A 14,071-nucleotide genomic window follows, 5' to 3' on the forward strand; every position below is an offset into this window, starting at 1 on the left:
GAGAAAACTATAATAAATATGAATAAGAATATAACAATAATCATCCTAGAGATCTAATATCTGACTAATAGAAGTTCCAGCATGAGAAGATATAAAGCAGAAGTGGGTAAATTGTCACATAACTGTAGGAAAATTCGCCAGAAATCAACAAACACTTTCCTAGATTGAACAAGTCCAGTCAGTAGCAACCCACCCTACATACAACTCCACAAGAAAGGGGGGTGGCTGACACCTAAGCACAGCATCATGGAACTTCATGATGGGGATGGGGGGAAAGACCCTAAATGTTGAGAGAAGAAGAGAGAGAAAGAGCAAGAATGGGAGAGAGAAGTCATGTACAAGGGACTTTGGATCAGAATGCCATCAAATTTCTCAGCATCTAGAAACTAAAAAGAAGCTACCAATGCCTCCAAATCCTAGGAGAAAATTATTTCCTCCTTAAAATTCTATACCCAGCTGAACTATGAATCAAGAGTAAGGGTAGGATAAAACCATCAGACATGAAAGAAATCCAAAATGTATGTCCTGTGCTGACTTTGCTGCTTCCACATTTGATGGAAGATGTGTGCCATCGAAACTTGACAGAAAACCACCAAAGACAGGAGATCCAGAAAACAGATCATTTTCCAATAAGGAAGTAAAGGGAATTCCAGGATGAGAGTGACGAGGAGACTCAGGGTCACAGCATGGGGCAGACCAAGAGACCAGGCAGTCCAGAGCTGAGCAGGACAGGGCCTCTAGCAGGGAAGTCTCCAAAGAAAAAAAGAACAGATGTTTATTTGATTTGACAATACAGAGAAGTGCTTTATGCTTCTGTCGGAGAATCTGAGACTTCCTCTTCTAGGCACACAGAAAGTCAGGCAAACAAATCAAGTGATTATGAATTTCAGAGCAAATTCAAGCCATATAAAAAAGAACATGTAATCTTGCAGTATAGTGAAAATATTGTTTAGAGTCATTATAAATGTAAACCCTGAATATTTAATGAAGAACTGGGAGGATGAGAGGAGCAGAAATGTGAGAGGGTCGGCAGGGGACAGGAGCTAACCCACACTTCACTCTTCAATCACTAGATAATGTTTATTTCAAAAATTAAACAATAACACCATAAGCATGTTATTTAGAAATCTGGGGATAAATAACTGAGAAACATCTAAAGTAATTGCTTTAGGGATAGGATGGGGTTGGGAAGGGGATTGCTATTTCTTATTATAAAGCTTCTAGTTCTGTTTGACTTTTTTATATTATATACATGTATTTCTTTAGCGTGGCTCCTGATACAGAGCTTTGAATGGAATAAGAGCTTCATGAATGTGGGCTACTGTTATCACATCCTAGATTTAAAAGTGGACAGATGGAGACATTGTGGCCTGCCTAAAGCTTTTTCCTACCAAAATTACCAGAAGCAGAACTAGGACTTCTGTATTTAAAGCATTTTAAAAGGGCATCCTCTGTGCCAGACTCAACGATGAGTGAGTCCTCGTCCATGAGGATCAGTCTGGTCGGGGTTGGGGGGAACGAGTGTGAACATAAATATATCACCAAGTACACTCTGCTCAGCAGCACATAACAGTATTATTAAACTAGCCTCTAACCAAGATGGCCCTCTGCATGTCACACTCTTAATACCAGAGTGGGGCATTAAATAACAAGAGCTCTCCACTGCAGATACTAACTTTTAAGGCGTGAGAGTTTAGGCTCCCTGGAGGTGACATATATGCAATTCATTACATTTCTCTTCTTTATTTTCAATTTTTAGGGGAAAGCCTGTATTCCTACTAGAAAATACACCGCAGCAACCAACAGGACCATCCAGGTAACTTTGGTCACTGACTACATAGCTCTTTTCACTTCAGTCAAGTTTCTCGTAAAGTTCAACTCTCTTGAAGCTTTACCAGCGTGCTGTATTTCTGATGCCTTCCTGACTTACTGATGACCAAACAAGTCCAAACAATCCTAGAAGTTTGGTAAGAAGGGCTAGAATGTCCGTCTTCCCCTTTTACTACCACTGGTGTCCTTCCCTGGGGCCAGCCATGCTGAACAAGTTCATGCAACAGCAGGGCTGAGGGCTGTAAAAGAGTCTTTCCTGAAAATAAAATAATAAAAAAATCAAGTTCAGCTGGATTCTGATTTAATAGCATCTGGCAAGCTAACTATATTATTTTTGAACACACAGACATAAATTTGATATGAATAATAAAACTGAAGTATAACATGGACAAAGGAAATATAAAATTCACCTAATCTTCAAAAGAAATTCTATACTTGAATAATTAACTATGCTCTATTTATAAAACTAGAATAATTGAAAACAGAATTTTCAGTTGATTCATATAGCCTCTGAAATATTTATTATTGCAAGTCGAAAAGATCTGTCTGGGGTTTGTCACTGAAAATGTCTAAACTCAGTGTCCAGATGTTTATTTAAGTTGCTCCCACAGAGTTCTAATGTCAATAACAGGGGTTATCAGAGAGCATCGCTGTGTATCTTCCTTGACTAATATTCTCATTTCTTCTGCATCTTTGATGTTTTCTTTCATTAAAATTCCTGGCCCATATCCACAAAAATCTGCTGGGCTTGCATTAAAAATTAGTCTGCAGACTTGACATCTGATGATGCCCTACGTCTTGACAAAGATAATATTTATCAGCAGCTATCACTTAGGCATTACAATCAGCAGCTCAGAGTCCAATTCAGAGAATGAAAAAGAATACAGAATCCAGATTTTAGAATGCCTAACTTGCAGATCCTAACTTCCTGCCTGGTCTTTCTTCCCAGTGTTAGACAAGGCAAAGTTAGAACAAGCAATGGGATTTCTCACCACGAGCCCATGTGCATTCCCATCCCCTCCCTTCCTCCCTGTCACGTACCATGTCTTCTTTTGAAAACCTAAAGTAAGATGACTTTAAAATAAAGGAAACCAGGCTCTCTGTCAAGACTCACTTCCTGAAGTTTCTGCAGAATAAGACACCTGGGAGAACATTTTAAAGACAGGCAATGTCCTTTCCCTTTGTGGGAAAGTGGCAAAAGACAAAATGGGTCTATTTGGGGGCTGACCAGGTGAGGACTTTGTTTTTAATCAGCTGTACAAAAGGAGCATGAGCTAAAAGTTCCCCCTTCCCCAGACTAAGTAAACTTTACAAAACCTGTTAAAGCACCTAGAACCCAAAGAAAAGAGGCATGAGTAAACGAAGTTTGTGTGCACATTCCAAAAAAGTCTTGTGCATCTGAAGGCTGGTCCAGTCCTCTGGGCTAGAATCTGATGGCCAGTTCCAACCAGCACAAGGTAGCACTATTTACCCTCTTCTGTTTCCTGTATTAATTTAAAAGAGTTAAATCTGACTTGAACTCCAATACTGTTTGGAGAAAAAATTTGGCCCTAGTGTGGAAAACCACTAATGATATGAAACGGTGCCCTCTGGATGGAAGGAAGTTGCTCCTGGGAACCGCGGACAGATTAATTAGAAGGTATTGTCCGTGGAAAAATCTCCATCTACACTGTTTATTTGAGTAAATCATAATATTCATAAACTCATGTAATACAGCCCGAGAGGCAACTTCCTAGCACAAAGTAGGCGCTCAATAAATGTTTATTGGCTTTTCAGTGAACATCTAGTCTAATATTTCTATATTAATAGGTATTACATAAAATTGGATCTCCAGGCAAATACACTTGGGAAATGCTGAGTTAAACAAAGTTAAACAGGCTTTTTACTCTTGGATCTATCAAAACCTTTAATATGCTAAGGTGATTTTGAATTCCCATGGGACAGTGAGTGAAGGGGGTCAGAGATTACGGTGCATTTCCCAAACTCCATTGTTCTCAGGATTTCTGTTTTAAGAGACACATTATGGGAGATATTGACCAGGCTCAATGCCTTCATTTTAGAAACTGGATGATTTAAATCCCCAGAAGTTAAGTGACTTGGCCAAGCACTCAATCTGTTAATAGCAAAGCAGAACTCTCCACTCCCCCTCTCTCATCTCCCCACTGCCCTCGTCCCTGCCACCCAATGTATCTTGATATAAGAGCCCAGGACTCGTCCTCAGAGTACTTTTATTGCTCTCTTGCTAATGCATTTATTTTTGCTTCAAGCAGAGCCCAAAGTGAATACTCTTTTAAGCCCAACAGTTGAGATAATGCAGCATTACCTGGTGAGGGCTATAATAGCGAGATGGGGTCTCTTTTGAGTGGAAGAGTAAAGGAGACAGTTAACAGATTTTTAGGGGTGGGTGGAATTCATGCTTCCCAAGTTTGTAATTATCATTATTCCCCCACTAAACTGTTTTTTTTTTTTTTTAAGGGCACCTGGGTATTTCAGTTGGTTAAGTGCCCAACTCCTGATTTTGGCTCGGGTCATGGTCTCAGGGTCCATGGGATCAAGCCCCAAGTCTGCCTCTGCACTGACAGCATGGAGCCTGCTTGGGATTCTCTCTCTCTCTCTCTCTCTCTCTCTCTCTCTCTCTCTCTCTCTTTCTGCTCCTCCCCCACTCACACTGTCTCAAAAATAAATAACTAGGGGCGCCTGGGTGGCGCAGTCGGTTAAGCGTCCGACTTCAGCCAGGTCACGATCTCGCGGTCCGTGAGTTTGAGCCCCGCGTCGGGCTCTGGGCTGATGGCTCAGAGCCTGGAGCCTGCTTCCGATTCTGTGTCTCCCTCTCTCTCTGCCCCTCCCCTGTTCATGCTCTGTCTCTCTCTGTCCCAAGAATAAATAAACGTTGAAAAAAAATTAAAAAAAAATAAAATAAATAAATAAATAAATAAACATTAAAAAAATGTTTAATGTTTATTTAGAGAGAGTGTGCACATGTGCACACTCTCAAGTGGGGAGGGGCAGAGAGAGAGGGAGAGAGGAGGTGCCACATTCTCAGTGCAGACCCTTACGCAGGGCTGGGTCTCACAAATGGCTAGATCATGACCTGAGCCAAAGTCAGATGCTTAACCGACTGAACCATCCAGGCACCCCTCCCCCACTAAGCCGTTAATTTCAAGAGGTCAAGGAATCTCAGTGCCTGGCATGTAATGGGTGTTAGAGAACGTCAGTTGAATAAACGAATGCATGCATAAACAGCCTATTGAACAAACCAACTAGCCATCTGTTGTCTTAAAGAACTTCTCAGCTCATTGAAGGAAAAAATGACTAGGCACGCCTCTGACCACCAGCATCAGAAGACATAAAAAGAAAACCGTGTCCGTTTCCCAAGAAGATCCAGTCTGGGACAAAGGGGCCAACAGGAGGAGGCCAGCCGGGATGATCACCAAGCAGCCTTGAGGGAGGGCGTTTACTCTGGTGGTTTCACAAAAAACCACCAAAACTGTGTGATCAGTAACCAGTAAGATCAAAGTTAGAAAACTGGTTTTGTTTCTTATCTATACTTTTAATTTTTTTAATCAATTAATTTATTTTGAGAGAGACAGAGTATGAACCAGGGAGGAGCAGAGAGAGAGCAGGAGAGAGAGAATCCCAAGCACGCTCCATGCTGTGAGCATAGAGCCTGACATGGAGCTCGATCCCACGAATCTCAAGATCATGACCTGAGCCGAAATCAACAGTTGGATGCTTAACTGAGAAATCCAGACACCCCTTACTATGCTTTCAAACTACAGAATTTATTTGGGTGAGGGGGGCACAGAACAGGCATATGTACTAACGTATCTAAAGTTAACAGTAACAGTAATCTGTGGTGAGTTACCTTGTTGAAAAGCTAACTTTGCCTGAAAATCTAGAAATGGGTAACAACTGTACCTGGACCATTTTTAAGTGTGTAATTCAGGTCAAGCCCTCTAGTGGTGAAAGCCCACAGTATTGTTTTTGTTTTTAAGTGTATTTATTTATTTTGAGAGATAGAGAGAGAGAGCAGGGGAGGGGCAGAGAGAGAATCTCGAGCAGGCAGTGCAGAGCCCGATGCAGGGCTCCAACCACCAATGTTGAGATCATGACCTGAGACGAAATCAAGTCAGCCGCGTAACCCACTGAGCCACCCAGCTGCCCCTGCCCACGGTATTGTTCTTAAAGTCCCCTCTGGGTCGAGAGGGGTACATATGAACATTTCTGGATGGCCACTGCTCCTTCCTAGTCCCAGATAGTGTCAACGTGAATTTTATCTCAGAGTTTTGAATAGAGGGGAAAACTCATTTAACATTAATAACTTGCACAATGCCCCTGAATGCAAATTCTTCTATACAGAAATGCACAGGTCAAACCTGAAGAGTCCTTCTGTTTGGGTGCCCGATGTGCCACGCCAAAGTTCTTCTAATGTGGTTAAGAGCATCAAGCAAATTATGTATCACCTATGCTCTTCTCAATTAAGTGACCATTCTGAAGGGTAAGAATGTGTTCTTTCTTTCTTGTTGAGAATATGGAGGGAGACATAACACACAGAGACACACGGCCCTGAACTCAGCTCAGGTATGCGTTCCTGGGCTCCAGAGAGGGGGCAGTTCCAAGGGAGGGAGTGTGGAGAGCCTCCTGATGAAAAAACCCATCTGGGACTGGAGAAATCTGGACTCAATTCTTGTTTCCATCTCTAGCTCACCACGTAATTAAGAGGGCAGATCGGCTAATCTCTCTGTCCTTCACTTCGTCCTCTGTAAAGCGATAGTGTCTGGCCTCTCCCCGATCTCAGGAATGCCATGTCAGCAGATGCTGGGACGTGAGGCCTGCAGAACCAATTAACTGTAGGCAGCAGGGACCTGTGCCCAGCCCCAGCTGCCCCTCCCGCCCCAGCCTGTCTTACAAATTAATGTGTTTGGTCACACAGAGTCTGCCTGAGAGTGTGAATGAATTTCAGACAACTCAAAGCTCTTCCTTTCAGATGATAAAGCAAGTCACATTTCCTTTGTGGAGCACAAGTTTGGTTTCACTGCATAAAAATACCATCAGTGTCGTGAAAAGAAGACCTGATTAGACACACGCAGAGAGGGGACCTATTACAGACACAGGGGTGTAAGCCTGAGAGTCAGGAAATCTGGGTTCTGATCCTGGCTCTGGCAGCTGTGTGACCTTGGATGCGCCCCCTATGAAAATAGCTACTGTTTACTGTGTGCTCACAAAATGTGGGGCAACATACAAGCATGAACCCAAGTACAGGCGTGCCTGCATGTATACAGTAAGTGCTCCATAAATGTTAGCTCCTGGTATTATCATCTAATTTTGTCTCCTAGGAAACTTGTAAGATAGGTCTCACTGTTATTCCCATTTTGTAGGTGGGAAAACTGGGGGACAGAGAAGGGGCTACTATAATGTGCTGTCCAGATCCTCTTCAAGAACACAGAACATATTCCCCAGGCTGGTGGGAGTGCTGCCACACAAGGGCCCTCAGCTGTCAGCCCTCTCTGGGGACTATCTCCACCGAAGAAAAGTGGCTCACCCAAGATCATGCTTCCTTCCAGGGCAGTCCATATGCAAAGACTGATCATACAGGGTGAGAAGGCCTGTCCTCCTATGTTAGTTTCCTGTGGCTGCCATAACAAATTACCACAAACTGGGCGGCTTAACCCAACAGGAGTCTATTCTCTCTCATAGTTCTGGAGACCGGAAGCCGAATATCAAGGTGTCAGCAGGAAGGCCCCTTCTGGAGGCCTTGAGGGAGTCTGTTCCATGCCTCTTTCCGGGTGCTAGTGGCTGTGGGTGATGCCTGGCATTCCTTGGCTTATGGATGCATCACTCCAGTCTGTGCCTCTGCCCTTACGTGGCCTTCTCCCTTTGAGTCTGGGTGTCGAATCTTCCCCTCCTTTCCCTGATGAGGGCCCTGGTCCCTGGTTGATGGATTCGGGGCTCACCCTAACTGCAGGATGATCTTATCTCAAGATCCTTAACTTTATTACATTCGCAAATAAGGTCACAGGTACCGAGGGGGAGGACTTGGACATTTTTTTGTGGTCACTATTCAGCCCCAGTACCTCCCATGTGGACACGGCTCTGCAGGGCCATCCAAACTCCCGAGCTCTCTGTGAGGTCACCTGAGGACTTTGTGAACCTCAGCGCCTCCCCACTTCTCCCCCAGTCCTGCTCCCTTCTCCTCTCTCCACAGGTGTTTCTCCCTGGGACTCTGCTAACAGATGTCCTGCACGCTAACCTCCAACTCAGTGTCCACGACATTCATATACATTTTAAAGTCTTGTTAAGCTTTGATCTAGGACTCTTGTTTTAATGCTTTTGACCTTGAATCCAATTCTGCATTATACTGGTCAGATATGAACGGACTTCTCAGTTTCCCAGACATTCTGAAATTCCCTGCTTCTTGGCTTTTGCGAGTGCTGTGTCCAGCCATCTCCCAACCCACTGGTCTGTGCTGCCCCCATGGTTCATAGCCTGGTTCAAACACCCTCTGTCGTGGAGTCTTCCTGGCCCCCCGGCTGGAAGAGTAATCCTTCATGTCTCTTACTCTGTATACTGTGGATGAGAATTATTTATGCAAAGTGACAGCTCTATAAGTCCTGTGGGGGCAGGATTTTTGTCCATTTTTGAACCTGATACATGTCAGGCCAGCCCTGTGCAGCCTCTGTCATGCTTCCCAAGGTCACTGGTCCTTTCTCTTCCTGCTCTGGGCTCTCTCTGAGCATCTGCTCTAAGGGCTTCAATCAGCTTCTCCATATGGAGGGGCCTCATCCTTGGTCTCCAGTCTTGACCTACTTCCCAAGGGGTAGGATTGCCTTTCCAACAGTCCCCTAGGCATCTGCGAGGACCGCCACAGATACAAGTCCAAAACCGACTGCGTGTTGTTGTCCCCTAAACCTGTTCTCTTCCTATAACCTGACTCCTCCCACCCTGGTCCCCAAAGTTAGGAACCATGATGTGACAGAACAACCCGCCATTACTGAAGGAATGTCTCATTCCACTCTTTGAATGCTGCTGTCTCTGTGACCTATGACATTTGGATCACTCCTGAGGACCGAAGGGCAAAGCCGTGCCCCAAGGAAGGGCTCAAGATGGGCAACCTGACTCTTCTGTTCTCTTCTATGAAGCAGCGATGCAGGGGGAGCAGGGGTTGGGCAGGCATTGAATGGAAAACAGGCTGGAAGCAGAAAGGATAACAGCTAACAGTTGTTGTGGACGTAGAACTATCTCATCTTCACAAGCCTAGGACGTGATGCTGTTCTTATTATCCACACTTTTCAGGTAAGAAGGCATAGAGCAGTTAAGTAACAGTCACATTATCCTGGGAACACGTGGCAGATCTGAGCTTCTGGCTTTGGCGGGTGCAGAGGTACTGGGCGTCTGGGGAGAGGCAGTGGCTGCAGAAGGCAGAACCAAAGAGCTGGGAGGGAAAGAGCTAGAGAAGGCCTAGTACCTGGGCTGTTTCCATGCTCTTTGCCCTCTGTTTCACCCCTGTTGCCTCTCATCACTAAGGAAAATATCTGTGAAAGACACAGCTCATCACAGCACTGCTGTCAGGACCAAAGGGATGGGTGCCCCCATGGGCCCAGCAGAAGGCCTCAGTGACACGATCCTTGCCAGCCCCGCAGGGAAGGCCAGGTACTTGCCGTCTGGAATGCAAGCCAAAAGAATGGGAAAGTCACCATGGGAGACTGAAAACGGCACTTGACTTGGATAAAGACAGATGCAGGTCTTAATAGTGTGTGACTTTGAGAAAGCCACTACTCCATGGACCCTCAGTTTCCTTTTCTGGAAAATGATGGAATAATACCTACCTCACAGGGTATGTATGAGAAGGGAGACCACAGATGTGAGCTCATGTCCTCAATAAAACACATTGGTGTGTGTTGGGCATCGTGGTTTCCCAGGGAGGACAGCGGCTCTCGGGCGGGTGCAGAGCAGGGCTCAGGGAGCCATCTTCTCCATCTCCTCAGCTTCTCATGCACTTGTTTATTCTGTTATTGATGGGGCACCTGGGTGGCTCAGGTGGATGAGCGTCCAACTTCAGCTCAGGTCATGATCTCATGGGTTGTGAGTTCGAGCCCTGCATTGAGCTTGCTACTGTCAGTGCAGAGCCTGCTTTGGACCCCCTGTCCCCATCTCTCTCGGCCCCTTCCCTGCATATGCATGCTCTCCCTCTCTCTCAAAAATAAATAAACATTTAAAAAAAAGTATTCTGTTATTGAGTGCCCATTATGTCTAGCATTGTTCTAAGCCACTGAGGATATAGCAATAAACAAAACAAATAAAAATCTTTGCCTTCATATTCTAGTGGGGCAAGTCAGATAATAAGCAAACAGGAAAATGTACAATTCTGTAGAGGAAAACAAAGCAGCTAAGAGGGATTATTTTATATTGATTGGCGTTCCTGACAAAATGACATTTGGATAAACACTTGTAGGAAATGAAGAAATGAGCCTTGCTCACGCATGGGGAAAAGAACATTCAGGCAAGGAAAATAGTCACGCACAGGCCCTTAGGTGGGTGCACTCTTGACCCATGACAGCAACAGCAAGGAGGCAGTCAGGTAACCTATAGTGGGATCAGGGGGGTTTCGTAGGCCAGCATAAAAATTTAGCTTATTTTGAGTTGGGAGCCCCTGAAAGGCTTGAGGCAGAAAAATGACCTGATCTGATGAGATTTTCACAAAGTCAGGATAGAGACTGACAGAGAGCTGGCTGCTCTCTTGAGACACCACTGTGGATGTGGGCCAGGGCAGAAGCAGGGAGACCAGATAGGAGGCCCCCGCAACAATCCAGATAATGGAGCATGATAGCTCATTTGACCCCCAAATCCCATTTTCCATAGGATTTCTGTTTTAAGATCCATGGTTTGGGAGATGCTAACCAAATCCAACTCCCTCCTTTTGGAAACCAGAAAACTCAAATCCCAAGAAGTTAAGTGACTTGGCCAAGAATTCAACTTGTGAATACCAGAGCAAGAACTCTGCCACCACCACCACTGCCAGTAGATCCTGATTCCTTGCCCAAGAGACCAGGACTCTCCTCCAGGCGCTTCTGTTGTGGCTGAATATGAATCTGGAGTTCGGAGCTGGAGATATCATTTGGGAGTCGCCATGTATCAACAGTATTTAAAACTGCAAGGCTGGATGAGGTCACCAAAGGAATGAGCATAGGTGGAGAAGAGGTTCAGGGAAAGAACTGTGGGCATTTCAGTGGTTGGTGATGGGAAGACAAGAAGGAACCTGCAAAGACTAACAGGAAGTGGTCTTCGAGTACCTCCAAGAGAGTGGTATTCCAGAAACCAAGAAAAAACGGGGTTTCAAGAAAGAGGGAGTGATCAACTATGCCAAATGCTCTGAGGGGTCAAGAAAAAGAAGGACTGAGAATTAACTACTAAATTCAGCAACATCGAGGCAATTGGTGACCTTGACCTTTTTGTTGGAAGCAAACATTTGAGACTGGAGTGGAATCAAGCAAGCAGGAGGACAGGCGTTGAGATAGATAGACAAGTCTCCCAAGTTATGTTTTCTTGCTGCCCCTTGGCCGTTCAAGGTCCATCAGACTTTCTTCCTATCCTTGTTCTTCTCCTCCTCCATTTCCCATTCCCTGTCTTCCTTCTCCCACTCTCCCAAAATTTGCCCATTTCATCTCCCATTCCCTTAAGCCCTGCTTTCCTCGAGGAAAAAAATCATCTAATGAACTAATATGCCCTAAGAGATTAATTGATAAGAGTTCATTGATATTGTATTGCCTCCAGGATGTGTATTTTTATAAAGAACTCCAGTAAATAAAAGGCTTTTTTCCCCCCAGAGGAAATCATATCAGCCACAGATTGGAGGAAGGAAAAGACACTGAATCAGGGACACCATATTGTCCCCCTATCCATCGTTATCCAATGCTTACTTTTGACCTCCATAATTTGCAAATATATAATTTTCTATTTTGAAATCAACTTTAATACTGTAGAAACGATATAGAACATTGAGGTCATTGCCAAGAGCAGTGCTGCTCAAAATATGCATCAAGACCCGCTGTGAGTCTTTGCCAGTTGTGAGACATGTTATGTAATGCAATACTATAAATGAAGCTCGAAATTACAAATGGTATCCTTTTGTTTGTATCTGAGGGACCCCTGCACTAATAAGACTCAGTGTGTTCTCTCATAGAGGGCAAAGGCAAAGTGGAGTTACAGCTTGTGGGCTGAGAACTGCACATAACCCACAGCCCTCCAGACCTCATTCCTGGGTAAGACTGAGAGGTGGAAACTTTGAAGAGTGATGCTGGTCCCACCCTTGGACAGTAAATTAAACGATGATTAAAAAACCAACACAAGACTCACTCTCAGAAATGATCATTGGTTACAAGACTATTAAAACCAGAGACTTTATAGAGTAGGGCAAGAAAGACATACTCCTCCTTTCCATATTTGACCACTTCCTTAAAGGTACTGATGGCAGAGATCAGCCAGTAACACACGAGGGAAGCAGACATGGCTTGCCAAAGGATGGCACAGGCGGGAGATCCAGGAAGCTCTGAGAAGGATGGAACGTTCATCCACGTCCTCCTTGTTCCCAGAGAGATTATGAACAAACAGGGCAAAAGTTAACTTGCCCCTGACTGTAGTCACAGTCATTAACATCTTAATTCAAGCCCAATTTTAGGGGGTGGGGGAAAGGGGTGAAGGAATCACAAGGTACAAACTTCCAGTCATAAAATAAGTAATATACATCATGGTGACTATAGTTAAAATACTGTATTACATATTTGAATGCTGCTAAGAGAGCAGATCTTAAAAGTTCTCATCAAAAAAAAAAATAATGTGTGGTGACAGATGTTAACTGTACACTTATTGTGGTGATCTTTCTCCAATGTATATAAAATATTGAATCATTATGTTACATACTTGAGACTAATGTCATGCTCTATGTCAATTACACCTCAACCAAAAAAAAAAAATTCTCAAAGAAGGTTTATTCCTCTCAAATCCATTTGCTTCACAGAAGCCATTAGGCTTCCTGGAATTTTTATTAATTATGCTAATTAGCCAGCAATAATACTAGAACCCTAAGACCCCTGTTAATTTCAGAGGGTGGTGAGAGGTTTTGGTACGTGGGTGGAAGTCACACTGCTAAAGACTGAAGGAAGAGGTTGGGAAAGTGGCGACAATCAAAACAAAGCAAGTCAGACAACAAAGAGGAAAAAGGTTAAATTTATAACCAGCAGGGGTGCCTGAGTGCCTCAGTCAGTTAAGTGTCCCACTTTGACTCAGGTCATGATCTCATGATTCCTGGGTTTGAGCCCCATGTAGGGCTCTGTGCTGACAGCTCAGAGCTTCGGATTCTGCCTCTCTCTCTCTCTCTCTCTCTCTCTCTCTCTCTCTGCCCCCTTGCCCCTCCCCCACTCATGCTGTGTCTGTCTCTCAAAAATAAATAAATGTTAAAAAATTTTAAATAAATAGACATAACCAATAGTACATTATCCCTTTTATGTTACTTTTTAAAATATACATTATCTTTTTTTTAAGTAGGATCCACGCCCAGTGTGGAGTCCAACGAGGGGCTTGAACTCACGACCCTGAGATCGAGACCTGAGCTGAGATGGAGTCAGATGCTTAACGGACTGAACCACCCAGGTACCTCTACATTATCCATTTTTATTTCAAGAAAATTGTAGTAACTGAACCCAGTTGCAATACATAAGGGTACCTAAGACTACCTGGCATTTCTATAGTTTCAAAATTAGAAAATAGAATTCTGGCACAATGCTTTTTCTGTCATTTTGCAAAAATGCGTTAAGGAATTAATTACAAGTAGACTCCTCATGAAGCAAAGGGCACTGGGCTAGGGCAGAAAGAGTTGGCTCGGTTAGAACCAGCTGTACACCATAGCCAAAGTCTCTATGCTGCTCTGTGCCTTAGTTTCCCTAAATTGTGTTTAAGCTTTCTTCCTTCCCTAAGAACAAAAGATACTACTCTGAGATAAGATTTGTTTTCAAGTGCCAGTGACAGTTTCCTAATGTGCTTCATTTTGACCCTATAAAATGTAGCTGAAGGGGAAAAAATCCTTATTAAAAATCGAATCAATAGAAGATATTCTTTCATTTTTACAACATAATCACTAGAAGAGCTATTTAATTCAATACAAATATATGTGGGACTGGTTAAGAGAAGTGATGTATATACTAGCAATATTTTCAGACAGAATCTATAAGCGCCAATCTGGGTCTCC

Source organism: Lynx canadensis, chromosome B3 (assembly GCF_007474595.2).
Source record: "Lynx canadensis isolate LIC74 chromosome B3, mLynCan4.pri.v2, whole genome shotgun sequence".
Classification (NCBI taxonomy): domain Eukaryota; kingdom Metazoa; phylum Chordata; class Mammalia; order Carnivora; family Felidae; genus Lynx; species Lynx canadensis.